The sequence below is a fragment of the Rhinatrema bivittatum genome, chromosome 4 (genome assembly GCF_901001135.1).
Source record: "Rhinatrema bivittatum chromosome 4, aRhiBiv1.1, whole genome shotgun sequence".
NCBI classification, from domain to species: Eukaryota; Metazoa; Chordata; class Amphibia; order Gymnophiona; family Rhinatrematidae; genus Rhinatrema; species Rhinatrema bivittatum.
Genome location: NC_042618.1, coordinates 317,253,207 through 317,279,760, shown reverse-complemented (window position 1 = coordinate 317,279,760; position 26,554 = coordinate 317,253,207). Strand labels below are relative to the sequence as shown.

Genomic DNA, 26,554 nt, shown 5'->3' with positions numbered 1-26,554 from the left:
AGTGCATTTAATAAAGAAACCAAAAAATATATATACTGTAAACCAAAAGATATTTTACAGATAAACCGAAAATAAAAAATATGTAAATGGTATAAACAATATGACTTGTCTTTCAAAGCAAATGCTAGATGATGAATAGTATTTACTGCATGCGACTTGGATCATCTAGTACTAAACTGTTAAACTACCTTCTCCCAAACAAACCGGTTGTTAAATCAATAAAAAATGTTATTAAATGAACGTCAGAGCACTGCTATCAGACGGTGCCCATAATTATTCAGGGAAAATCAAAGCATCTTAAATGACAACCACCGAACATCTTAAGTATTTTAATTGAAATGATATCGCAAAAAATGCCGGCTGAAACAGTATCGGAAACAGTGTATAAGTAGTGCAAAACAACGTTATTTATATTGAAACAGACTAGTCTTGGTCTGACCCAGTATGGCATGTTCTTATGTTCGTCAGCTTCCACATTTTGAGTCTACGTTGTTGACTATTTGATCTGAGGACAAGGATAGAGAAACACAAGTTGCAGTTCATTATTTAGTTCTCAACTGTTAACCACCCAATTGCCCAAAAAAGAAACATCAAAAGCAAACTTGATAGACTTTTCAAAAACCATACCTTCTCTCTGGCCTGTGTCGCACCCGTAGGGTGTATGTACTCCATCCACTACTTCAGGGTGCAGAGTACACACGATGAACTCCTTCCTGGGGGTCAAAACAAGCGTGCATGCTGGACCACCCCCAGCCCTCCGGTGTGACACTTCGATTTTGGCAGCCTTCTCTTTAACCTCCCTGCATGTGTCAGTGCTGAATTTGTTTAACATCTCTTGTCTTAACTGCCAGGAAGCTGACATCAAGTGCAATCCTTTCCCAAATTCTTTTCTTTGTGGATGAGGAAAACTTCAATCTGAAGAGCTTTGTAGTTCTCACACATGCACTGGCGCAGGAGTTCCTTCTCTGCATCCGAGAAGCATACAGCACGTGATTGCTTCAGTGGCACTTGGCTACTGATGGGGCCTGCCTGCTCTTCCTGACCTCCAGCCTCCCTCTCCACCTGAGCCAACTTTTGCTTTTCTCCTGTTCCTTCCCAGTGCTGTTTCCATTGTCTCTAATGATGGCCATGACAATTTCAGCCTGCTCACTAGAACTGTGAATGTAAATAAAATAATTGCATACTTATAAGAAAGGTATTTTCAAAACATTGTGATTCAAGATAACATGTAGGAATACTTACTGTCCACTAATCGACCTATTAGTATGAATTAGGGATGTGAATCGTTTTTCAATGATTAAAATTATCGTCCGATAATTTTAATATCATCTTAAATCGTTATAGAACACAATACAATAGAAATTCTAACGATTTATCGTTAAAAATCGTTAAATTGTGTTAGTGCGCACTAAAGGGAGTTAGTGCACACTAACAGAAAATGATACAAATTGACACTTTCCAGGTCAGAGAAGGTCAGTTAGGAATGAATATGTATTCCTATTGGCTGGCTGCCCTCTTATCTATTGATGTTACCAAGGTTCCCACTGAGGTGATGGTTGGGGGGATGGGAAATGGAACTGGAAACTCACGAACACCAACAGAAAATGATACAAATTGTTGATACTTCCCAGGTCAGTAAAGGTCACTTAGGAATGAATATGTATTCCTATTGGCTGGCTGTGCTCTTATCTATTGATGTTACCAAGGTTCCCACTGAGGTAATGGTTGGGGGGGGTATGTGAAATGGAAACAGTTGGAAGCTTGACAAAAAAAGTAATGTGATGATCATCACTCATGTGACTAGAACTTGTTTGTTTATTATTTTTGTTAGCAGGCATGTGAAATGCTAGTGCATGTTGAATTTGCCAATCACTGTGCATTTTAGAAAGGTGGTCCTGGCTGGAACTACACAGTTCAAATATATGTGGTAATTGATTGTTGGTAAGTGTATTTTTTAAGTAGCCACACTGGCCACCAGTATGTTTACTTTTCCTCCTACTTAACACTAGCTCAGCTTTATAAGAAGGGCTTCTCTGCTTGTGTGTTGCTTTTGTTTGGTGTAAGGAGAGCAGAAACATCAGATCTTTATTCAATCTACTACAGTCATCTATTATATTAACCTACTCAATTTTTTTTAAATGATTTATTATATCACTGAATTAATAATTAATTATTATTAGGTGGTGGTGAATGTCTGACTAGGCTACTAGCCTAGTGTCACTGGTGAGGCTAGTGGCATTTTAGCAGAATTATAATTTATTTTTTATTAGTACTGCAGCATTAATATATTCAAGCCTAGGTAGGCAGGCAGTGCACCACTCCAGCAGTCACATCATTGCTTCCTGTGCATTGCATTATGTGCACACATTGATTCCAGCTTGGGGATAAGGCAGGTCTCCTTTACTGCACACTGACTCCAGCTTGTGGAAAAGGCAGGTCTCCTTTACTGCACACTGACTCCAGCTTGTGGAAAAGGCAGGTCTCCTTTACTGCTCACATTGACTCCAGCTTGGGGAAAAGGCAGGTCTCCTTTCCAGCACACATTGACTCCAGCTTGGGGAAAAGGCAGGTCTCCTTTCCAGCACACATTGTGCAGGAAGATCACAACACACCTGGTATTAATAGGGATAGGGCACTGTGTACATGAAGATCACAACACCCCTGGTGCCAGGGTTAGGGCACTGTGTGCAGGAAGATCACAACACCCCTGGTATCAGGGTTAGGGCACAAGTTCTAGTCACATTGACTGATCACATTACTTTTTTTGTCAAGCTACCAACTGTTTCCATTTCCCATCCCCCATATACTGTCAGTGGGAACCTTGGTAACATGAATAAATAAGAGGGCAGCCAATAGGAATACATATTCATTCCTAAACTGACCTTAACTGACCTGAAAAGTGTCAAATTGTATCATTTTCTGTTAGTGCACACTAACTCCCGTTAGTGCGCACTAATCGGAAAAAACAATTTTTAACGATTTTTTAACTAAAAAATCGTGCCAAACACGATTTCGATCGTTAAGACGATAGGGCACACGATTCACATCCCTAGTATGAATCGTTTGTGGAAAGTTATACTAATCACAAACGATTCATACTAACCTGACACATGTTTAGCATGAACAGATGGGAAAACATGCAGTTAATGGAATTACAAAGGAACAGGTCACATGGATAGTATGAACAGATGGGAAAACCAACATGTTATGAAAAGACGACCATAATTTGTGCTTCCATTTACAGGCCCCTGGTGATGCTCATAGTGGATGCCCACTGCATGTAATCTGCTTTGAAGTGCTAAAAAAAAAAGTGCAAAAAGTGGAATATAAAAAATCTTTTTGGTGGTGACAAGGCCTGGGCATCCAGAGACAGTCCCAGAACAGATGCCAAAATCTGCCTCTTCATCGGCATCCAGGACTTGGGCATCCATTCACCCACAGCCATCAGTCCATATTGTGGAAGAAGAGGCAATTGAATCTGAACAATTTATAAATGGAAGAAACCATAGGTAATATAAAATAAACACAATGAACAAATTGTACCCTTAGGAAAAACAAACAAGGACAAAGCAAATACCTTTTAACTGTTGAAAATGAAGCAGTATTGATCTTCCTGCAATGTTGAATAATAGAAATGCCAGGCACCAGTCCACACGATCCAATTTGAACTGAGCACAAAAGGACAGTTTGACTCCCAGCAGCAATTTATATACCCTGCTGGCAGGATTATGATCTCACATCATGACATGTTTGGGGTGCACAATTTGATTTCAAAATATAATTTTTCAAATAAATATTCCCCATATTCCATTTAACAGAATGTAGGTATATCCACATGGCACACACGTGATGCAGAATGGACGTCCAAAGCAATAAAATGAGTAATGATACGGACATCTTTTTTGAGTACTGTGCGCTTTATCGGCACCCTTTTCATTTTGGTTTCATTTGAATACTGCATTGGGTGTCCAGGAGAGGTGGATGGGCGCATGTTGAAAAAAAATGGGCGCTCATTTTGGATGCACATTTTTTCTCAAACGATATTGCATTGGCCCCTTGGTGAAGCTAAATCCATTAATTTCTAAAGTTATTAAAAGGGGGAGGGGGGGCAGTACATACATACAGAAACACAACCTGCAATACACATAAAACATTCATCATCTCATAAGCCTCTGTTCTGGTAGAACTGAGTCTAAAAATGATGTAGAACAAAGACATCAGAAAAAGATAACAAAAAAAAGAGAACAGGCAGAAGCAGAGCAGAAAATCAGACACACAGAAAGCTATTTTATTTTCTGAATATCGGATTTTGATACTGAGCTAAATAAATATAATAAAATAAATAAATAAATGTGAAGGATTGTGGTTTGAATGTAAGTCCCACAGAGAGGATTTATGTCCTGAAAAAAAGCTGAATTGATCAGCTCTTTGCTTGCCATTTGTGAAGGACATATCCTAAAACAGTTGGGTCATCAATACATATTTTGTAAGAATATTAAAAAAAAGAAAATTCTTTAGGTATTTGAAGATTGTATATTTTGAGACCAGCAACTGTTTCATCATGGATTTTATTTCATAGATGCAAGCTGAGAGAAAAGCTTTAATTAATCAGGGCCTATTGGATTATTTATAAGATATCCTGAAAAGAGTTTTGCAAGAGTTGCAAAACTCTTTTCAGGATATCTTATAAATTGTTCTCACAGTGCTATTACTCATACCATGATTTGCCCACCAAAAATCTTGTAACCTTACCACAGAGAGGACATGCCCTCAATTCCCCCATAAACATTTATTTCAGCTACTTGGTTTAATATTTTACCAGCCACCACTTCATATTAGAAAAGGGTATTAGAGCTCCAACTATGAAGCTAATCAGCTTTCACATTCTACTTGTTTTCTTTAATATTATTCTTCTGTTCATCCCTTTTCTTTTACCATGGGCTGATGTGGCTGCTTCTCTGCAAACACTGTGCATTAAACATGAACTGTCAGTCAGCAACAAGGTCCGAGCAATAAACCAATCACAATGTCTGTAATGCAAGCATATGTTTTATAATGTGCTGGAAGGTTCTGGTTGGGGATGGGGTAGAGGGACATAGTAAACATTTTGGCTCAGATAAAGTCCCAAGGGTTCATTTAACTATCAAGCTCAGGAGTGCAAAATAAATGCTTTTTGGGGATGATTTATTACATTTTATACTTGTCCCACTCAATACGATCAACTGGATGAAAGAGTTGAATACTCACACTGAATACAAAATACATTTAAAAAGCAGATCAGTCTCTGCCACACTTTAAAAAGCCATAGCACTGCTTAAACCAAGCCAAGAGAAGAAGGCAAGGGACACTACGGCTGCAGATGCAGCAAATGCCAGGTAGCGGAGTTGTTGCTGCTGCTGCAGATATTGAGCCGTGGACTCTGGTTATGAATCCTGAAACCCCCTACACCCTTTTCATGAGTCCCAAGACTGCAATTTTATTAAGTTCAACACCCATACGTTTCACGTTATAACAACAATAAAAAGAAAATTAACATAAGTAGAATAATGTAGCAGTATACAAAAATGCAATTTATTGCCAGGAAAAGCAAGTTGGACTAGATGGGTTTTTAATCTTGTGCAGAAGTCAGAAATATGGACAACAATCTGGGACATACAATACAAATGCCCCTGACGATAAATCGGGGGCATTTGTATTGTATCGCGTATCTAACGATTTTGGATGATTTTAAAATTATCTGACGATAATTTTAATCATTCAAAAACGATTCACATCCCTAATATTTATAGCAAATAATAAATCTAGACCTTGGTTTGGAATCCAAATAGTGTTGAGTTCTCAATTAATATATAATATTTATGCATTCATACACTCTTGCACTCTACAATAACTGTCTTTTAAATCTTGTCTTCACAATGTCTTCATTATAATCATCAGCTTCTGGTTTGTATTAAACTGAAGGAAGCCTTATGTGGTTTGTTTTTTTTTTAATTCTTTATTTATCAGTTTCATTATTTATACATCCATCAAATTGTATAATTGAAATATCAGTAAGTTAATAAACATATTACACACATTAAAGAAAAAAAGCCTTATATGTTGACCAAAAGAGATAATGTCCATAGAGATTCTTTCAAAAAGGGGTAATTGTTACGGCTATGGCTGCTGTGCAACCGCCTCATCACCAGGGGTCATTCTAGTGCTGGCTCTCCTGACAGGCCCAGTCCATCTCCCTTCTCCTCTCTATGTTCTGGGCTGTCCCTTATAACCCTGCCTGACAGTTCCCTCAGTGCTTCGGCATCGAGCTCGCCTGGGCTCCCTGCTCTAGCCTTCCTTGCTTGCTGTGCATTTGGTCCCTGGACCTTGCCTTGCCTTGCCTTGCGCGGCCTTCGGGCCTTATTCCTTGCCTTGCCTTCGGGCCTTATTCCTTGCCTTGCGCGGCCTTCGGGCCTTATTCCTTGCCTTGCCTTGCGTGGCCTTCGGGCCTTATTCCTTGCCTTGCCTTGCCTTGCGTGGCCTACAGGCCTTCTGTGTGTGTGTGTGTGTGGCCTACGGGCCTTCTGATCTGCCTTGCCCTGCTTACTGTGTATGGCCTACGGGCCTTCTGTGTGTGTGTGGCCTACGGGCCTTCTGACCTGCCTTGCCCTGCTTACTGAGTGTGGCCTACGGGCCTTCTGTGTGTGTGTGGCCTACGGGCCTTCTGACCTGCCTTGCCCTGCTTACGGTGTGTGGCCTACGGGCCTTCTGTGTGTGTGTGTGGCCTACGGGCCTTCTGACCTGCCTTGTCCTGACCCAGCCTGGACCCAGACACTGCTACTTGCCGCCTGCCCTGACCCAACCTGGACCCAGACACTGCTACTTGCCACCTGCCCTGACCCAGCCTGGACCCAGACACTGCTACTTGCCGCCTGCCCTGACCCAGCCTGGACCCAGACACTGCTACTTGCCACCTGCCCTGACCCAGCCTGGACCCAGACACTGTTACTTGCCGCCTGCCCTGACCCAGCCTGGACCCAGACACTGTTACTTGCCGCCTGCCCTGACCCAGCCTGGACCCAGACACTGTTACTTCCCGCCTGCCCTGACCCAGCCTGAACCCAGACACTGTTTATAGCCTTTTCTGTCTCTCTCCACCTGGAGCCACCCTGCTGGGTGGTGTTCACGACTCCTGACCGGAGCCCAAGCGTAACAGTATGCAGAAGCCACCAATTTTCCAGGGGAAGAGATAGGTCTGTGTGCTAAACCGGTGAGTCAACTTTTTCACTATTACAAGATGCCTCCTTCTTCAAAGTTTTATACCTGCAATTCCTGTCAGACCTTGAATTACCCAAGCTATCAGAACTGCCTAGCCTGTCAACTTGCTGGTCAGGAACACTGGACATGCAGTAACTGCAATAAGAGAAATGTCTCTGTCTACCAAGAGTGTTTAAACTGTTCTACTCCAAAGCCAGGATGGTGGAAATGTTCATGTATTCCCAGCCTATTACCATCAGGCAAACCGTGCCCCTGTTGTTCAGCTACAGGACCAGCTGCTTCATTAGGGAGAACAGTCAGCTCTACTACCGTGCATTCAGCTTCTGGCCCAGTTAACAACATTATTTCATGTAACAGTTTATGGATTAAGCATTCTAGCACTTCATCTCTGGACACTTTGGAAAAAACTTGCTCTGAAAATCTCAGAACTCACCGGGTTAAGAAGCCTTCGATAACTTCCATGCTAGAGCACCAGAAACAGAAGCAGAGGGAAGTAATTAACTCTAGCAGGGCTCTGCTTCCCACAGCTGCCAAGTGGACACTAACGAGCACCTTCCCTAGACGTCCTAGAACTGCCTGTGCCTTCTCTAAACTGCTCCTCCAGAAACAAAATAAGGAGCCTCAGAGTTTGGCTCGAGGTATCAAGCCCACAGCAGTGCAATCTGTGTCTTCCATGTGCACTGCTTTTAACCTTGCTGCTCTGCCATCTGAGCCTGCTGCATCGCCCCGAGAGGGGTCCGAGCCTGCTGCATCACCCCGAGAGGGGTCCGAGCCTGCTGCATCACCCCGAGAGGGGTCCGAGCCTGCTGCATCGCCCCGAGAGGGGTCCGAGCCTGCTGCATCGCCCCGAGAGGGGTCCGAGCCTGATGCACTACTCCGAGAAGAGCCTGAGTCTGCTGTATCGCCCCCGGAGGGGTCCGAACCGGTTCTGCTGCTGTCCCCGGATGGGTCCAAACTGGTCCTACTAACAGACTTTTTGACTCAGCCATCTGAGTCTACTGAACCGGTCCTGCTGCCGCCCCTGGAGGGGCTCGAACCGGTCCTACTGTCATCCCCGGAGGGGTCCGAACCGGTCCTACTGACAGACTTTCTGACTCAGCCATCTGAGCCTGCTGACCCAGTCCTGCTACCGTCCCCGGAGGGGTCCGAACCGGTCCTGCTGCTGTCCCCGGAGGGGTCCAAACGGTCCTACTGACAGACTTTCTGACTCAACCATCTGAGTCTACTGAACCGGTCCTGCTGCCACCCCAGGAGGGGCTCGAACTGGTCCTGCTGTCATCCCCAGAGGGATCCGAACCGGTCCTACTGACAGACTTTCTGACACAGCCATCTGAGTCTTCTGAACTGGTCCTGCTGCCGCCCCCAGAGGGGCTTGAACCGGTCCTGCTGCAGTCCCCGGAGGGGTCCGAACCGGTCCTGCTGCAGTCCCCGGAGGGGTCCGAACCGGGCCTGCCAACAGACTTTGTTACTCAACCATCTGAGCCTGCTGTACCGGTCCAGCTGCCGACCCTGGAGGGGTCCGTACTGGTCCTGCTGTCGCCGACCCTGGAGGGGTCTGTGCTGGTCCTAATGCCGACCCTGGAGGGGTCCAGACCAGTCCTGCTGTCATCTCAGGAGGGATTGCGGACTATTCTGCTACACAAGGAGGGGTCTAACTCTGCCGCCTTGTCCCAGGAGGGGTTATGGACTGCCTTGCTGCCTCGGGAAGGAGTTGAACCTGCCGCATCGCCCCAGGAGGGGTTTGAATTCATTATTGAGTACCCCCTGCTAAGATGGGACCCAGGAGGAGGGGGAGGCCTTGAGGAGGGGGTACTGTTACGGCTATGGCTGCTGTGCAACCGCCTCACCACCAGGGGTCCCTCTAGTGCTGGCTCTCCTGACAGGCTCAGTCCATCTCCCTTCTCCTCTCTATGTTCTGGGCTGTCCCTTATAACCCTGCCTGACAGTTCCCTCAGTGCTTCGGCATCGAGCTCGCCTGGGCTCCCTGCTCTAGCCTTCCTTGCTTGCTGTGCATTTGGTCCCTGGACCTTGCCTTGCCTTGCGCGGCCTTCGGGCCTTATTCCTTGCCTTGCCTTGCCTTGCGTGGCCTTATTCCTTTCCTTGCCTTGCCTTGCGTGGCCTTCGGGCCTTATTCCTTGCCTTGCGTGGCCTTCGGGCCTTATTCCTTGCCTTGCCTTGCGTGGCCTACAGGCCTTCTGTGTGTGTGTGGCCTACGGGCCTTCTGATCTGCCTTGCCCTGCTTACTGTGTGTGGCCTACGGGCCTTCTGTGTGTGTGTGTGGCCTACGGGCCTTCTGATCTGCCTTGCCCTGCTTACTGTGTGTGGCCTACGGGCCTTCTGTGTGTGTGTGGCCTACGGGCCTTCTGATCTGCCTTGCCCTGCTTACTGTGTGTGGCCTACGGGCCTTCTGTGTGTATGTGTGGCCTACGGGCCTTCTGACCTGCCTTGCCCTGCTTACTGAGTGTGGCCTACGGGCCTTCTGTGTGTGTGTGGCCTACGGGCCTTCTGACCTGCCTTGCCCTGCTTACGGTGTGTGGCCTACGGGCCTTCTGTGTGTGTGTGTGTGGCCTACGGGCCTTCTGACCTGCCTTGCCCTGACCCAGCCTGGACCCAGACACTGCTACTTGCTGCCTGCCCTGACCCAGCCTGGACCCAGACACTGCTACTTGCCGCCTGCCCTGACCCAGCCTGGACCCAGACACTTACTTGCCACCTGCCCTGACCCAGCCTGGACCCAGACACTGCTACTTGCCGCCTGCCCTGACCCAGCCTGGACCCAGACACTTACTTGCCACCTGCCCTGACCCAGCCTGGACCCAGACCCTGTTTATAGCCTTTCCTGTCTCTCTCCACCTGGAGCCACCCTGCTGGGTGGTATTCACGACTCCTGACCGGAGCCCAAGCGTAACAGTAATGGTTACTAGGCTCTAATATGTTCAAGCATTATATACCCATGCACATTTTCTGTCTAACAATTTACTTGATTGTTGCAAATACATTAAATAGTAGCTGGATTATAAGTTTATATTTTGTCTCCTTATCCTTTATATACAGGAAAGGCCAGCTTTTCTTTTAAAGAACTCTAATTTCCTTTTTTATCTTACTGCGAGAGGTGCTTGAGTATATATTCACATTCAATTCCTCCTTTCAATCTTCTAATAATGCCAACAAAAAAATACAGATTGGCTATTTATATATATATATATATATATTTAACCAACTCTATTTTCTTTCCTTTTTTAGAAAAGGTTATCTCAAAGTTAACAACTATATTTCACTCACACACAGTCCTATGTGTTCCCATACTAAACTGAAAATGTAAATAATTTAAAGATCATTTTTGTGCTTACCTGTTTGCACTTAGAATCAGGTAAATGTTATGTTGCCATGGAGTTATGGCATTTCCAGGGTGAAAGTTTCAGAATGATAGCTTAGACCAGTTTTTTTCTGTTGGGTTTTTTTTTTTTTTACTAATGGACCTTATTTTTTCCTCAGCCCATTGACTTTAATGTAAAAGGAAAGAAACCATTAAAATAAATAGAAATAAATTACTTCTAGAAAAATCCTAATAAAAATAACTAAATGTTCAAAATCACTCATATCATTCCCAACTTCCCCAGGTATCAAATTGTCATTCACACCTGTAAAAATCTATTACAGCCCAATTCAGAGCCATTTAGTTAAATAATTCAAAATTTGAAACATGTTAACTAAGCTAATGATCCTTCATAACTTTGTATACTCCCCTCTGGTGACCAAAACACCAAAAACAGTTTGTGAGGAGTTTTAAGTCATTTTCAAGTCCTCAGGAACTCCTCTGTCAAATGGGATAGACAGCTAATTAATTAAAGAGTCACTTTGGGGATCCATCTTTGACTGTGGTCAAGTAGGATGCCTCTCTTCAGTTGGCCACCACTATCAAAACTGTAATTTTTATTTGGCAAAATTATACAAATTAGACGTGGAAGCTTATGTGGCAGCCTCTGTGCTGGCTTGCCATCAAAATTAGAAAATTTTTTATAATATTTTTAATTTACTTTTAAAGTGCTTACAGGCACTGCTGTGCAAACCCTCTGTGCACTGATGTCAGCAGCTACCTAGGCCTGGGCTGAATTGCACCGGGGATTTGCCTAAGGCCCCCAGCCAGGTGTTCCTCTCATGCAGTGACAGCATTCCCAGCACTGCCACTGCCTTTCTTTACCTGCAGCCATGTGGCAACGCTTAGCCGACACAGCATCACGGCTTTATTTACATCGGGTGGGAGTTGGAGTAGCAGCAGTGGCCTCACCAGCCATTTGTTCTAGTTCCTGCCTCACTTGGGCCATATCTTTCTTGCTGTGAGGAGCTCCCCAATCACCCGAGGCATTGATCTACTCATGGTAGACCGCCATTTTCAATTGCGGCTTCAGCTTCATCCTCCCTGCTTTCTCTTCCCTGGGCTCAATAAAAAAAAATAAGCAAACATCACGGCCATGCCCACTAGGCTTCCCAGAACTCTCCAATCACCTATGGCCTCCTTTTTAAAAAAATAATTTGGGTTTAAGGCTCCCCGGTCTTCTTATACCAGCATGTTACCTCACATCCTTGACATGTGTCTCATTGCTAAAGCAACTTGAGTATTGTACTTTTACTGCTACTGCTACTAATCATACCTCTATCTACCTAAAATGTTAATGGAGATTTTGTCTGTCAGCACATAGGAGGGGGATGGGAAGGGGGGGGGAGGGGTTGGGTGGGACGTTGAGGAACAGTTTGTTTACATCTACACATTTTTTTGATATCTATGATATATTTGCATAACCGGGAAGATTCCAGTTTTGTGACCTGACGTTTTGTATATGTTGTATCTGTTTTCACCCTGGTATGCTCATTTCTAGAGATGTGAATCGTGTGATCGATCGTCTTAACGATCGATTTTGGCTGGGAGGGGGGAGGGAATCGGATCGTCGCAGTTTGGATTTTTTAAATATCGTGTAAATCATGTAAATCGAAAACCGGCACACTAAAACATCCCTAAAACCCACCCCGACCCTTTAAAATAAATCCCCCACCCTCCCGAACCCCCCCCAAAATGCCTTAAATTACCTGGGGTCCAGAGGAAGGGTCCCGGTGTGATCTTTTACTCTCGTGTTGCCGTACGGCCGGCGCCATTTCAAATGGCGCCGGCCGTACGGCAACACGATTCGACTGCAGGAGCTCGTTCTGGACCCCCGCTGGACTTTTGGCAAGTCTTGTGGGGGTCAGGAGGCCCCCCCCCCAAGCTGGCCAAATGTCCCTGGGGGGTCCAGGAGCGATCTCCTACGCTCCTGACGTCGGGGGACTAAAAAACAAAATGGCGCCGGCCTGTCATATGACAGGTCAAAGGTAGCGCCGGCGCCATTTCGTTTCTACAACACACGGAGGTCCGAGGTAGTAAAAGATCACACCGGCACCCTTCCTCTGGACCCCAGGTAATTTAAGGCATTTTGGGGGGGTTCAGGAGGGTGGAGGATTTATTTTAAAGGGTCGGGGTGGGTTTTAGGGTTGTTTTAGTGTGCCGGTTTTCCCGCCTTCCCCCTTCCCCCGATTTACGATTTTGACGATAAATTGGGGGAATTGTTATTGTATCGCGGCTCTAACGATTTTTGACGATTTAAAATATATCGGACGATATTTTAAATCGTCAAAAAACGATTCACATCCCTACTCATTTCTATTTCTATTTATACTTACATCTGTTTATGTGTATGCATTGATAGTTATGACTATCATACCAGTGTTTGGGTAAACTACTGTGTTATTGGTTGCCTGAAAATTAATAAAAATGTGTTTCAAAAAAAAACAATAATTTAAAAAATTAGGCCAATTTGTTTTTGAGTCACAAGGCCCCAGTACCACCACAGTCTCTCAGCACCAACTCAGCCCAGCAGAACTACAGGGAAGATAAAAGAATATATATGATAAAATTCATTTATCTAATTCACATCTGCAATGCTTTACTACAACCGATTTATCATTTTTTAGTGTTTTACCTGTGTCAAATGCAAATACTTTTAACCATGCTTTCCTGACATTCTATGAAACCATGTTTACTTGTGTAAAGTTCAAATAGATTTAATCTCGAATCTGTGATCCTAAATCCATCTTAGGAGTTTAATGAATGCAGAAAATACTTTACTACCACATTTTACTATTTTAAAAAAAATCAGTCACTTGAATTAATATATACTTCATGTAAATATCTTGCTATAAATAATTGGAAAGTAAATGGTTTCAATTTTAACTTTTATACAATAAATGCATCAACATTGCACAGAAATTGATGTATACCTTATTAAATGGTTTCCAAATTAAAATAGGCCACAAAATACACTTCATATTATCAAAACTCTGATGAACTCTTATTTTTAGTACAACTACTACACCTAATTGTCTGAAAAACACCTAAATTTAGAATCTATTAACCCCTAGAATCAGAAGCTCTAATTACAGAAAATGTTGATCTGAACTTAGGGGGTCATTCTCTATCACGCGATAGCTAGCTCGGGGCGGATTCAGCCCCAGAAGAGGAGGAATCGGGGTGGCACTGGGGCCGATGCTGCAGACACATCTCTGGCGGCAAAAGGTAAGATTCCTTATCGCCACCAGGTTCGCGCTGAATAACTACATCTTTTATGGGCTAGTTATTCGGCACGAAAGTCGGCAGCGATCGCATCGCGGAGGTATGATCACTGCTGGCTATCGCAGGACCACCCCCGCTTCACTCCCCCACCCCCCTTTATCGCCGGATTCTCTAAGGTCTACGACCTTAGAGAATCCAGGCTTTAGATAGATGTCAAGCATGATAAAGATTTCAAATAGTCATGTTATATGCCATGTGTGATGACTTCAATTATGTTCATATTGAGGTCCATATTCAAAAGAAGTTATCCAGCTAAATGAACATTTGGGCACTTATCAGGCTAAATTCTAGCTGGCTAATAAGTTAGCCAGCTATAATTTAGCCGGATAAGGTGGGGCGTTCCAGGGTGTAACTGGGAGGAGCTGAGTTAGCCAGCTAAATTATCCTGCTAACTCCAGTATTCAGAGTTAGCTTCATAACTTAGCCAGCTGTCTGGTCAGACCAAAGATCTGTCCTATAGTCAGCCGGTTAAAGCTCCATCTGCTTTTTGGGACTGTTTTCACCAATCTTTCCTGTTCTGCTTGCCTGACCTGCCTCTACTGAACTGCCTCCGTGCCAAGATGGCTCCTAGCTGCAGCCCCCTGAAACATCAATGGGAGATTCTTGAAACAACCAGAAGTAACACCGGTGGCACTGTGCACTGGAGCACCAAAGAAGCAAGACAAAGGGGCACCCCCCTTTGTGCGATTCCATAATAACTCTAAGAACTTAAATGTATTTCTCCCACTCTTTAGGTTTTCCATTTTTTCAGCAATCATGCTTATCTCCACGATAAAAGGACAGGGCAGATCTGAACATCTTAATTCCTTACCATGAAGGATGAATACCTCTGACCACAGCTCCCTAATTGGTATTGCACCCTCCATTGTTACCTCAACTATTTTATCCTCCATAACTCATCTCTTGTAATGTTCAATCAATTAGGAAAAAAATGCCATAATCTACGATCTCATAACTGAACACAAACCTGATTGTTTTCTACTCATTCAAACCTGGTTGTCTGATACTGATATTATCACAACAAATTCTCTATGTCCACCCGAATATATCTTTTTTTCCCAACCCTAGACCTCATCGCCTAGGAGGAGGCTTTTTAGCAATAGTCAAATCATCTCTTCAACCACATAAAAAAAACTCTGCCCCAGATTTACCCAAATGAAATTCAACTTATCACCACTTCCATTGACAATTTTACAACAGTTTATTGTCCCCCAAGCCTCTTGCACTCTGACCCATCACCTCTCCTAGATTATTATTACTGGTGACGACAATCTCCATCTAAACTTCTCTCACCCCCATCCATCTGCCTTATCCTTTCTGGATGCCATGGTGGTCTTGGGTGGACACCACTTATTGTTGCCCCCACTCATAAATTGGGCCAAATTCTCGATCTACTATTTTGTAACCCATGCTTCATTTCTCTACCACCAAAGTCACTTGACATATAACCTTTTCTTTGGTCTGATCATTCACTTATACATTTCTCTACCACTATCAAAAATATTACCACCACTGAACCCATCAATAATGGCAATACACATCTGAAATGTAAAAAACTTTCCTTAGGCTCCTTTATTGAAACCTTCTTACCAAATATGCCCACAACGATAAGCTCAGATATTAATAGCTCTGTCTCATGGAACTCTGCAATTGACCTCACTTTCAACACTGTTGCACCTTTGGTTTCATATCCTACCAAAACATCTGCTCCCTTGTACTCTAAATCTCTACATACACTGAAAGCTATCCTTAGATGCCATGAATGTTTCTGGCGCAAATACCAGACCCTCAGTTCTAAAAACTCTTATCTTCATAAATACAAAAGATACAGACAAAGCCCAAAAGTCCTTTTATTTTCAGAAAATATTAGCAGTGAATGGAAACCTCTCTACTCTTCAATATTGTAAAACGCTTGACAAATCTCTCTCAGCCTCCAACCTCAGACATTGACAATACTCTATTTAATCATATTGTGCAACATTTCTAAGACAAAATCCTTATCATAAAAAGCCTCCTCAATCCAAACATCACAACTTTATCCCTCCAACACCTGCTCAGTCCTGGTCATCCTTTTCTCATATAGATCCCCCAACAATCATTCATATCTTATATAAAAGTAAAATTTCAAATTCGCCTTTCAACCCCTGCCCTGAACTCACATTTAAAACTTTAGGTGAAAATGCTAGTTCATTCCTAGCTCAGATTATTAACCAATTGCTATCCTCAGGCATTTTCCAGGATCAACTTAAACAAACCTCCATTCACCCTAGTCCAAAAAGAATAATGAAAGCCTAACTAATCTTTCCAACCTATGACTCATTGCATCCCTCATTTCACTTGCAAAATTATTAGAGTCTGCCATCTTGCATCAACTTACAAATTACTTATCTGATAATTTCAAACTACATCCATATCAACATGGCTTCCACAAGGGTCACAGTACAGAAAGTCTACTCCTATCATCATTCAACACTTTACTAAGAGGCGTTGTCACTAATACTGATTACATACTCGTACTCCGATATTTCAGCAGCTTTTGATACTTTTAACCATTTAACCTTACTCTGCCAACTCGAATCAATTGGCATAAAAGACACAGTTCTGAACTGGTTCCGCACCTACTTATCTAACCGTCCTCACAAAATAAACACAGGTTAATATTTCCCTACCTCAGGAGTACCACAAGGTTCATCATTATCAGCTATTTTGTTTAATATATATCTTTTGCTCCTATGCACCTTCTTAGCAGTCTCATACAATTCAAGATCTACGCCGACGATATTCAGTTTTTTGCTCCCTATTTAACTTCATTGTCCGTCAACCTTTCAACAGCCTGTCTCTATATCAAAACCATCAATTCTTGGTTAACCCACAATCTGAAATTAAAAACCTCAAACTGAAATCTTTCAGCTTTCTTCAATTCTACAACTTGCCTGCAGTATCCCAACTCATCTGAACATTGACTACTTATCTATCCCAATTGTTTCCAAAGCAACAAACATCTGAGTAATCATCAACTTCAGCCTATCAATGTCTGCCCACATCTCTACCATTGTCAAAAATTATTTTCAAACTTCAGACACTAAAACATCACTGTCCTCTTCTTTTCCCTCACGACTTTCAAACAGTTCTGCAAGCCCTCATTTTCTCAGGCCTAGACTATTGTAATGCTCTTTATCTTGGCTTTCCCACCAATACACTTAGGGGGTCATTTACCAGACGGATCGCACGCGATAAGGGATGTTTTCCACACGAAAAGTCCCTTATCGTGTGCAATACCAAGATGGGGGTAGAGTCTGCCCCAGAAGAGGTGGAGTCGGGGCGTCACCGGGGCCGACTCCACGAAGACGCCGCAGACGATGAAAAGGTAAAGGCCTTTTCACGTCCTATTTCGCGCCCAATAGCTACGCCTTCTATGGTGGCGTTATTGGGTGTGAAACCGGCAGCGATTACACCACGGTGGTGCAATCGCTGCTGGCTAGCGCAGGACCATCCCCAGTTTCTGCCCCCCGCTCCTCATTACCTAAAGTATCGCAGGCCTGCAATACTTTAGAAAATGAGGCCCATAGTCTTCTACAACTTATTCAGAATTCTGCTGCTCGATTGCTGAATGGAATCTCTCTAAGAGAACACATCACCCCAATCCTCTGTACTCTGCACTGACTCCAAGTCCATTATAGAATTCAGTACAAGATCTTATCTATTCTATATAACCTAATACACAATGACTCAACAACTTGGCTCTGCACCTTTCTCCGTATTTATCAACCATGCAGACAATTGCGGTCATTACATAAAAATCTATTGGAAATTCTATCAGTGTACTTGGCACAGATAGATATTACCAGAAAATGCACCTTTTCAGTGGCAGGCCCCACGCTCTGGAATTTGATCCCAGAACACTTAAGACAATTATCATCCAGCAAGGAATTTAAATGCAGCCTAAAAACCTACCTATTTTCTATGGCATTCAACTCTTTATCAACCACCCAATAAGCTACTCATGGGCACACTACCTGCCAACCTTACCCTTCCCTTAAGCCACCCCCCATAATCTAAGTAGTCCCAACTTCCGAATCCTTTTTTATATCTTTTAAAGAGTTTTTATGTGTATTTTATTTTGTATGTATACTATATCATGTAAACCATTTTGACACACTATTTGTTTCAAAAGCGGTATATAAAAATTTTTAAATAAAATAAATACATAAATAAACTTTAAAGTAGGTGAATATATTAAATCATGCTGTTACACTATTGAATATACCTTCAAAGATAGCTGGATAAATTTATCTGGCTAACTTTGCTATCCAAACTGAATATGGACCACATAGAGTAAGTTTAAGAAGCATGAGTTTAAGCTTGAGGATGCTTGAGCTTGAGGGCAAGGAATGAGGAAAGAACCCAAAAGGCTTCCATTATTTAGGCCTGGATTCTCTAATACCGCTGGGCACTTTGAATCACGCAGTACAGGGGGGCAGGGGGGGGGAGCGAAGCGGGGAGCGAGCCTGCAAAATCTGGCAGCGATCGCTACTGGCTTTTGCACCCAATAGCACCATCATAAAAGGTGGTGCTAATGGGCGCGAAATTGGCTGCAAAAAGGGTTTTTACCTTTTCACTGTCCGCGATGTCTTTGCGGCATCCGCCCCGGTGCCGCCCTGAATCCTCCTGTTCTGGTCTTGATGCCTCCCCGACACCGCCCCCATTTAGTGATCGCATGCAAAAAGGTACGATCGCTTTGGAAAATGACCCCCTTAGATAGGACTGGTGTCCTGGCCTGTGCTAAGTTGCTCAGCATGGCCTAGGTTTGGATTAGACCCAGTGGTCCAGGCACTGTTTGAGTTGCCCATCTTGAGTGAATGTGGTGGTGGCCAGAAGGTCCTGGAATGAGTTACAGCTGGGATTTGGGCTCCACATGATTAGTGAACTAGAAGTCTTAGATGGTTCCTCTCTCCAGAGAAGGTTGGGGCAGGAAGGGTCAAAGGGATGGGCAAGTTTAATTTCTGTGTCAGTATACCTAAATAAAACCACAGTCATTTTCTCCAAACATGTTGTGTTCAATTTATTTTACTGTTTTACTCTATTTTATTTTATTTGCATCTGTTATTCATACCATGTTTCATTGCTTATATGTTTCATGTTAGATATCACTGTCCTGGAATGGTTTTATAGGCAAATGACAATTGCTGAGGCTGTATAGTAGTTTTATGGTAGTGTTGTATAATTTTTCCTTTTATTGGAATTGTCCGTCTGTCCACTGTTTTAATTTATGCTTTATTTTTTAATTGTTTTTGTGACAAATTTTATGAATGTTCCAGTGGAAGCCCTAAGATATTCTGATTGATGGTATGTAAATATTAAAATTAATGAAATATTGAGAACAACAAGATATATTGGGGGGAGGGGGAGAACTGGAGTTAACACTATGACTATCCCAGTTTTTTCAGTTGACTGATATAAGTGCTAAACTATAAGCCTTTCAATGCTCCCTGTACTGTATTTTTTTTTTCCTGTGGAAATATCACTCTAGTATATTCAATACAGAAACTGGGTGGGAGGAGAAACATTTTTCTTTTTTCCATTTTTTTTTCTTTTCCATTTTTTTTTTTTTGGGGGGGAGATAGCACCACAGTATATCCAACAAACAAGAAACAGGGTGGGAGAAGTTGATAGAAATTCAAACAGCAATCTGAGAGCCATGGAATCTTAGGAGCAGATTTAGATTTTATGTCAGAGTTATGCCTTCTGGGGAAGTGGGGGATATACATAAGATGAGGCACTATTCCACCCTCTCAAATTTTTGAAATGTGGTGGAAATATCAGCAGAACCTATTCCTTCTTTCTGTCCTATAGGGCCAGTAAAGTCAGGGCTGGCAGGAGGTATTATGTGCCGCCTGAGGTGCCGGAAGTGGACATATTCCACTTTATTAGATAGGCATGCTCCTCTATCAGAGTTATTTCATGTATCTGTAACAACTGGTCTGCCAATCGGCGGGTAGGTTCATGATGGCTTTGCTGTGGAAAACCACTTCAACACTAGCCTTTTGGAGATGGCATATACATGAAATAACTGATTGAGAAGTGTGCCTAATAAGGTGGAATATGCTTTAACACAACAAAATATAGTCACCTTACTCAGTGCCGATGCAAAGATGTTCAGCTGCCCTAGGTGGAGACATCATCCTACCATGTGATCTCTCTCTTTCTGGTGATCTTGCCAATGTAATGCATCACGCCATGCAATGCCCTCACATTCACTGTGACACTCTTCCGGCACCTTAGGCAGCCGTCTAGTTCACCTAATGCCTCTCACCAGCCCTGTCCTTACTAGTCCTATAGGGAGAAAGAAGGAATAGATTCTCCTGATATTCCCAAAACATTTCACAAATTTGAGAGGGTGGAACAGTGCCTTAGGTACTACCTTAGTACATTGTTGAATGTGGGAGGGTAATGAATGCCCATAATGGGCCACTCAAAAGATTGGAATTCCTGTCAAGAATGTTTGCCATATTTGCTAATGTAATGCTGTAACTCTAGAAGAAGAAGTTATGTTGTACTCCTCTTTGGGGATGTTTTTGTGTTTTAAATAAAGAGATACAAAATAAAAAATAAATAATAAATCCAAACAGCAAACATGGAAACACCAAATCTCCCATACATAGACATGGCAAGTAGATACATTAATAGCATGACCCTCCAAGGTGGCATATCTGGGGCACAGCAGGTAGGCAGAATGGAAGCAAGACTCCTAAGGTTGTACATAAAGGGTATGACAGATAGAGTGAATGGTAGCAAGTCTGGGTTCAGGTCTGGTTCGTCCTCTTTCCAGCCCCATTATTCATCTCTTAAATATTATTAGGCCATGCAACTCTGGAGCCCTCCAAATCCCACCTCCCCATCCAGAAAACCCTGCCAGAGAAAATCTCTGACAGGAATGTTCCCTCACTGACATCCATGGTCCTTTCACTGCCATTGTGACAGTGGAGGGACTAATTGGCAAACAGTAAAGGAGTGAATAAATTAATAGTGTCATGCACTTAATATGGCAGTTACAATGGCACTGAAAGGGTAGTTTTAAGAGGAGAATAATGGGGCTGGGACTGTCCTTTCTGAATTCTTAAAGGGGATTGGTCCTTTGACATATGTCAGTGAAAAGAACCAATTGGATGTCAGTGAGGGAACAGCCCTGCCAGTGGGATTTTCTCCAGCAGGGGTTCCCGGATAGGGGGGAGGGATTTGGAGGGCTCTAGATTTGTATGGCCCAATCATTTTTAGAGAAGATTAATGGGGCTGGAAGGAGGTTAGACAGGATTGGACCCAGACTTCCTGGGCTTGGGAGGAGGAGGATGAATCAGACTGCTGGAATGACCTTTAGGTGAGAGGTAGGAATGGAGAACGGACTGGATCTGGCAGCAGTTCGGAATGCTGGGGAGGGAGTAAGAACTTGCTGGGCTGACCCACTTGGCCAGCCTGGCCACACTGTGGATTTTTTTTTTTTTTTTTTTTTTTTTTTTTTTTTTTATTAGTGTGGGTTGGTATGCAATAAAAAATGAATTAAAAAATAGTGTGCTTTTTCAGTTTAGCACACTTTTTTAACTCCTGGTCTATTTGCATGTCGTTGGCTTACTGCATCCTTTGAGGACCATGGTTCCTCACATCCATATTAAAGTAAAATCTGTGGTCAAATCAAACTCTGATTTTAGTGCAGGTTTTATTACATTGGCCCCACTGTGAGTTTACATGTGACTAATTCAACTGCTTGACTTCTCTATACAGTCTTAGAGGTCTGGACTTCAGATCTCTCCTGGACCGCCATTCATAGTTGAGGAATCTCAAGACACAATATCCCACTCTAAAAATATCATACAAACTGGATTTAGTACAATCTGAGAATGCATGTTAATGAATGTTTAACTTTCATTTTGCAATTTTCTAAAAGCTACTGTGTTGCTGGCAGGACTGTTAACTAATGACTCTCTTATTTATTAAATGGCCTCACCTTTGAAGCAGGACATTAACATTTAGCATAGGTAATTATCTGACAAAATAACATCCAATGATCTGACAGTAACAGGAAATGATCTAAAAAATGAGGTGAGGGGACTGGAGGAGTTGTGCAGGACAATCAGCAACATATAGGAAAACAGGGCTCCAACATATCAAATCTATTCACTGTGCCAGAACTTAGGGGGTCATTTTCTAAAAGGATCGCACGCGAAAAGGGACTTTTCACGTGCGATGCCTGGATCGGGGCGGAGTCCACACTGGAAGGGGAGGAATCGGGGTGTCGTCTGCGACAACTTCACTGACGGCGAAAGGTAAGACTCCTTATCATCGCCAGTAGCGCGCCCAATAGCACCACCTTTCACGGTGGCGCTATTGGGTGTGAAAGCCAGCAGTGATAACACCGCGGTGGTGCGATTGCTGCCGGATTTCGCAGGTCTGCCCCCCGCTTCGCCCCCCACCCCCTGTTACTGCTGAATTCTAAGGTCAGCGACCTTAGAAAATCCAGGCCTTAGCCATCAAAGAAATAACAGTATCAGCTCCAAATGAGGATGGGAGTAGCATAAGAGCTATTATATTTATACAATAATTAGTATAACATTGTATCCCTGAATATCTCAACTAAAAAATGATAGGTCTAAGAACTGAGGGCAATTTTAAAAGCCATTTTCATAGCTAAATTGGTGTGTCTGAAAATAGCCCTCATTCAATCCAGCTAAAAGTAACTGCGGAGTTCCATAATACTTGTACTTTTTAAAGAGATTGATGAGAGGCCTCCCTGGGGCCAGATTTTGGATGGGATCAGAAAATAACACTTGTAGATTGCCTTTTCATATATTTGCACATTATTTTCCATAGAAACTTTATCCATAGAGAAAGACGGTGCAGAAAAGTCTGCCGGCACTTTGCATCCATGTCACTTTTCAAAGGGAAAGTTCACGCATACATTTCCATTGAAAATTAGGTACAAGGTGCCTATGGAATTTACACCTCAGTGGATGGTTTGAAAATTGACTCTTAAAGCTCCCAGTCAGTGGAAAAACAAATATATATATAAAGAACTGCCTAATGAAGGTGCGTACACTCATTGGACACATAGCGTCCCATAGGATAAAACATATCAAAAGAACATACATTGTGCTTTCATGACACAGACACCAGAAGGGCAGGGAAGGAGAAAAGAAAAACAGTAAAGGAAAAACGCCTTTTGACTTTTTTGCCTGCTAACTTTTGTAAATCCATTCTATTGTGCTCCATGCACAGCGTCCCTGTTTTCATTCCCAAGCTGCTGTTGAAAAGTTTTGATAGTACACGTTCCTGCACCACATTAATATTTGTAGGGTCTATAAGCTTCTTAAGAAAAAAAATAAAATAAAGGCAATGTTTTAAGTGGCTCTGCTATTCCATCATATCCATCAAACCTACACCTCCAGCCTGCTCCTGGGAATCCTTCATATACTGACTCCTTAAAGTCATTAACATTTTTAAATGGAAACCATCTGTGGTCTGTTCTAAAGCTTTCACCTTAAGCTGTTGCAGGCAGACCAGGCCTCATGAGTATTCTCTGAATGGTGCCATTTTTCAGATAGTACAATCGCTCATAAGTCGTTGGAAAGAAAAACCCCCGCTATTAAAAAAAAAAAAAAAAAAGTGTAAAATATCATTTCCCCCAATTCTAATTTTCTGCATCAGCACTTGCATGTTTGTGTGTGCAGAGATGTGCAATAATGTTGGCATCAAAAGTTAAAAAAAAAAATAAAAAAAAATAAAAAAAAATCCAGCATTTGATCCTTGTGAATCCTTTACATTGGTGATTCTCAATCTTTTGTGACCACTGTATCCCTTTCAAGAGCTTGAGGTCTGCAGAAAGTCAAAACAAGAAAATTGGGAATGTGTGGGGGCAATTTTGTAACAGCCCACATACATTTGTGTGCTGTTACATGCAGAAATTGCACTACCTTTCAAACCTAATCTTGTGCAGGCAAGTGGTCAATGAAAATTACCTTGACAAAACCATCCAAACAAAATTACACCTGTTATTTGGCGTGGGTAGTTTTGCTCTGAAAATGTATATGCATACTTTTTAAAATGAAAAACTATACATGTAAATTAAAATACTGCCCCAGTTCCAGCCCCCGGAATGGCTCTCCCAAATGAGCACAATAGACAGTCTCTATTACAATATAAACCTATAAAGGAGGATTCACATTTGGACTACGTGCTCAAGCAGCAATAGTGTCACCTATAAAGAGACATTGGCATGTATTAACTTTGCTTGAGGCTTTTTGCCTTCTTTCATCCCACTGGTGCCAGTCAAAAGCAGCAGTGCTGCCTGTCACTATGGACCCCTTCCAACCACTCATTTCCTGTTCAAAGCTGAAGCATGAGTGAGAAGGGTGGAGGTATACCATAGGGCAGACAGCGCTGCATATGGCCAAAGTCCTAGTAGCCTACAGTGCTGACAGTTGAACGGATCTTCAGTGGAAGAGGAAGCATAGGGCTAAGTAGGAAAGGGAGAGATAAAGGACAGATGAGGAAGAGAAGGGAGTGAAAGAGAAAATCTTGATAAGTGGAAGGGGAAAGAAGGAGCAGAAGAGATGAGAGGCATGGACAAGAGAGGGGGTTGAAGATATAGATGAGGATGGATAGGAGGAGGGAGGCAAGGAAGGCTGGGTGGAGGAAAAAAGAAATGAGGGAAAGAGGAGAGGAATGTGTGGGTGAGAGGAGCAAGTGAGACCTGAGAGAAGAAGGGAAAGATGAGTGTGTGTAAAGAGGAGGGGATTGGGGTGTGTGTTAGAGGGAGAGGAGTCATTTATGTGTTAGGAGAAAGGATGTACATGTGAACATTGGAGAAGAATGGAAGATTATGGTTAACTGCCAGGAGGTAGCATAAAGAGAAACAAGTTAAACGTAAGACATTGATAAGACAGGCTAAGAGAGAATGTGAAAAGAAGTTGACCGTAGAGGCAAAAACTCACAGTAAAAACCTTTTAAAATAAATCCAAAGCAGAAAGCCTGTGAGGGAGTGTGATGCTCTCACCAGTCTGTACACCGTCTGCGTCTGTTCCTGGGATCCAATCCCTGCATGAGCTTCCCTGGTTGCTTGGAAACTCAAAATAGCAATTTAGCCATATTTATCTTACAAGTCCCCAGGTGGGATTTGAACCCTCACCATCTGGCTAGAAGGCAGATGCCTTCCCCACTGAGCCAGCAACTTATGTTCCAACCATTGGCTTCAGAAGTCCTTCTCATAGTTCAAAGTCCAGCCCCACTGGGCCTAACTGCCACCTCCCTCCGTACCTCTGGGAGCTCAACACTTCCCCAGAGATACAGCCACCCACCGGCAGTTCTCCAGGCAAAGTATCCTTGTTGTATGTCCAAACAACAGAAGACCCCATGCTCACCTTCCTTGTGATAGTGGTTGCAGTCCTTCACACCGTCGGGGATATCCAGTGTCCAAGTCTCCCAAGGCAGGCCGGCCACTCCTTCCTCCTCCGTCCCCAGCAGGAGACTGCAGCTGTTCTACTAGGAGTCCTTTTTATCTTGTGGAAACTCCTTCTTCTCTGCCCACTGATTGGCTCTGGGAAGGACCCACCCTTAATCCCCCACACCTGTGGTTCCTCTGTCCTTGTAACAACTGGGGAAAGAACGTCTATTGCCTGGTGTTGCTGTATTTTCCTTCCCACCCTTTTCCTTGAATCATTGGTTCCTAGCTTTATAGTTCCTATCTTAGTCTAGCATAGTGACCCCATCACAGGGAGTCAGTTGGACCGTTAGATGATTGAAGGGTTAAAGGAGCACTTAGAGAAGATAAGGCCAACGCGGAAAGATTAAATGATTTATTTGCTTCGGTGTTTAATAAAGAGTATGTTGGGGAGATACACATTCCGGAGAAGGTTTTCATGGGTAATGATTCAGATAGAGTGAACCAAATCACGGTGAACCTAGAAGATGTGGTAGACCTGATTGACAAACTGACCGGATGGTATACACGCCAGAGTTCTGAAGGAACTAAAAAATGAAATTTCAGGAGGAGGACAACCAATGGGACAGTGCTATACTGGGGTACAAATTAAATCGCAAAGACAGAGAGGAGCACCCGGGAAGCAGTGTGGTGCTTTATGTCTGGGATGGCATAGAGTCCAACAGGGTAAAAATCCTGCATGAGACTAAATGCACAATTGAATCTTTATGGGTAGAAATCCCTTGTGTGTCGGGGAAGACTATAGTGATAGGAGTATACTACCGTCCACCTGGTAAAGATGGTGAGACTGACAGTGAAATGCTAAGAGAAATTAGGGAAGCTAACCAAATTGGTAGTGCGGTAATAATGGGAGACTTCAATTACCCCAATAATGACTGGGTAAATGAATCATCGGGACACACTAGAGAGATAAAGTTCCTGGATGGAATAAATGATAGTTTTATGGAGCAATTGGTTCAGGAACCAACGAGAGAGGGTGCAATTTTAGATCTAATTCTCAGTGGAGCACAGGATTTAGTGAGAGAGGTAATGGTGGAGAGGCCGCTTGGCAATAGTGATCATAATATGATCAAATTTGAATTAATGACTAGAAGGGGGACAGTAAGCAAATCCATGGCTCTCGTGGTAAACTTTCAAAAGGGAAAGTTTGA

General features: G+C 43.1%; 1 long non-coding RNA gene across 1 annotated transcript; it reads right to left on the bottom strand.

Moving 5' to 3' along the window:
* Positions 1-439: 439 nt before the first annotated feature.
* Positions 440-25,407, bottom strand: LOC115089508. The gene is made up of 3 exons (XR_003856124.1): positions 25,324-25,407; positions 628-1,155; positions 440-505 (listed from the first exon to the last, which is right to left on the bottom strand). It is a non-coding gene; the product is annotated as an uncharacterized LOC115089508 (long non-coding RNA).
* Positions 25,408-26,554: the final 1,147 nt, after the last annotated feature.